The following is a 2,971-nucleotide window of genomic DNA, read 5'->3' on the forward strand; positions in this document are numbered from 1 at the left end:
ATTAGATGATTACATACAGAGGACTCATCTACTTACATAAAATCTTTGCTATTATAGAACATTCACAATCCCTAATAATGGTACACGAAAGTTATGAATGCGATAATTGTATATGTATGAAATATTTAATTATATTATTTGAGTTGATATTATTTTATTATAATATTATAATATTATTAAAGCAGTTATTAATTTGTGTAATCTTGTACTTGTCTTTTTAATACCGTTTACGTTATATATGGAATATATCTTGAAAAGCTACTGTCATATTAAGAAAAAAAAGAAAAACATCAAGTGTAAAATGAAATGCTTTTAACTCTTGTAACATATAATTTTATATATGTTATAACAATTATAATTTATAAATATATATAAAAAGCAGTATTTATAAACATTAGCTTAGTTCTTTATAGTTTATTAGTACGATAGATCCTTGATTCTACAAATTAATTAAATTCATTACAAGCTTCATAAGTTCCAAATATTATTTAAAAAATTATCGCTACTATATATAGATACCAAGTAAGAAAATATATAAACGTAGTTTCTGACATGATCATTAAGTATAAACATATTCGTTACTCATCATGAAACAAACAAATAAACTTCTCTATTTAAAATTTTTCCTTATTTCCTTCTTCTTTCTCCTAGCACAAGTGTATAAATAAAATTATTACTCACGTGTATAATTTTTATTCTACATATATGTGTGATGAAGTTAGTGTAAAAAGTGGAGCAATGGATCGTAGTGCTAAAAGAAATATGATTTACAAAGATTAAGAGGATTTTCAAAGGTCGGCCAAATTTGTATGAGGTCGATAAAGCAGTCTGCTCAATTTCATGACAACTTTTGATTAATATAAAAATTCTACAGTTTATATGTGCAAACCGAAAGTATGCCACCCTGCGGACAACAAAAAAGAACATTGAATTGTTCGAACTAGGATAAAAGCCTATAAAAAAGTTATTCACTTTTAAAGATTTCATGTAGATTTGCTTATCTACATGAAATCTTTAAAAGTAAATACCTTTTTTTATAGGCTTTTATCCTAGTTCTAACAATTCAGTGTTCTTTTGTGTTGTCCACAGGGTGGCATACCTTCAAATTTGCATATATAAACTGTAAAATTTTCATATCAATCAAATATTGTCATGAATTGAGCAGACTGCTTTATCGATCTCGTACAAATTTGGCTTATCTTAAAATATTGAAAAGGACTTATATTACGAAAAATATTATCTCAGCCAGGATATATTGTTTTACATATTTTCATCAATTACATTAGGTTGTAATATAATCTGATTTTTAGAGCACCAATAAATTTAAATATTTAAAAAATTTAATACATCTAATAATATTAGCAAGGATTATACAAATTAACTTAAATTTTTATTTTGAAAAAAACTATTTTTTTCTAAACTAAAGTTGTATTCCATATTCACGCTTTTGGCGTTTACAGCGCTCATTCTAATAATTTTATTTTTATTATTTATCAAACATTAAACAAGTAGGACAAATCATGCTTACAGTGCGTGACTCATGAGCGGAATGCAGCCTATTAGATCGTATGATACTTTAGCACGACTTTAATTGGCACTTGTCACGTGATCTGGTAGGATGTATTCTATGAGCACATGTATTCTGTCTTCTATTCTCTTTTTTGCTTTGAATTGAACACACGAAATATTTTCATTTATTTGGAAGTGTATTAAAAGAGTGACATATACGCATATATACATGTCATACATCAGAAGGCTGTTTTTCACAAACGCAAGGCAAATTTTGTACAATTTCCATTGAAAGTTCAATTGATACAGTGAGTATTTTTAATTGTTTTAATCAAGAATATAGATTAAATATTTAAGGTGTAATTCTATATAAATTTTGATGAAAAGGTATTTATTCAATGTTCTTTTATGAAGAATAAAAATTTCAAAATTAAAATTATTGCTCGACACTAAAACAGTTAGTACAGCACTTAACAGCTTAAACATTTAACATATCTATTTGGTTAAGGGTCGGCAGGAGCAACAAGCTACCACATTTACACCTCATTTGCAGTGAAGATAATATCTGCACTCTATCGTATTTTGTTTCGTAGAAGAAATATTTTAGATCATGAGACTTTTTTAAGTTATTTCTTATGAAGGTACGAAAGCTACTAAAGAGCTGAATCTTGCAATTTCATTATTAAAAGCATTATATAATAAGTAAAAATATCTGCTCGATTTATTCGCGGTGTAAATAAAATCAAATTGAATCATATTTTGTATTAGAAGCAATATAATTTTTCCTTTTTCTAGCTCATGTTTTACGAAGCTGCAAAACTTGCTACAAAGTCAGATTTTGCAATTTGTTCTTTAAAACAATGTAATAAATAAGATTATTGATACCTTAGTGCACAATAGTGCAGATATCGGAATAAATTTTTATTGCTCATTTTTTCCAAAAATCATTTTGTAGAGAGATGCAGGTAATTCTTCTGATTACGAATATCGCAATTGCAATTTTATCAATATTTTAGCCGTAATTTAGGATAAGAAAAATTCGTTTCCAACAGAGGTCTCTATCGTGACTCCTACCAATCCTATTCCTGGCGACATATTTTTGGTTAGGAAATTCCATAGACCATAGACAGAGAAGATCCTGAGAGCGACCATGTCTGCAATTTAGCTGGGACCGGCGATGAGCTGATTTCAGCTCCTCTGGAAAGTGGACATTGAACTATCAACTAGAGAGACCAATAGAAGCACGGAAAGCGTGCTTCTCATTGGTTTATTAGTAGTTCAATGTCCATTTTCCAAAGGCGCTGAAACCACCACATCGCTAGAGACCCTCAATCAGAGGCAAGCAACGACATATATAATAGACCGAGCATTCCTATGCCTTTGATGTGGAGGAGGTGAAGCCGAAAGTTGGCAGAATACGACTGAGAGAGATAGTGCGATTTGAGGGGAATGCTCTCTCTTT

The 2,971-nt window shown here is 29.3% G+C and overlaps 1 long non-coding RNA gene across 1 annotated transcript; it reads right to left on the bottom strand.

The window, feature by feature from the left end:
- Positions 1-399: 399 nt before the first annotated feature.
- LOC105457317 lies at positions 400-2,732 on the bottom strand. Its single transcript, XR_975376.1, has 2 exons — positions 1,529-2,732; positions 400-751 (listed from the first exon to the last, which is right to left on the bottom strand). It is a non-coding gene; the product is annotated as an uncharacterized LOC105457317 (long non-coding RNA).
- Positions 2,733-2,971: the final 239 nt, after the last annotated feature.

Source organism: Wasmannia auropunctata, unplaced genomic scaffold, assembly GCF_000956235.1.
Source record: "Wasmannia auropunctata unplaced genomic scaffold, wasmannia.A_1.0 LD335285.1, whole genome shotgun sequence".
Lineage (NCBI taxonomy): Eukaryota > Metazoa > Arthropoda > Insecta > Hymenoptera > Formicidae > Wasmannia > Wasmannia auropunctata.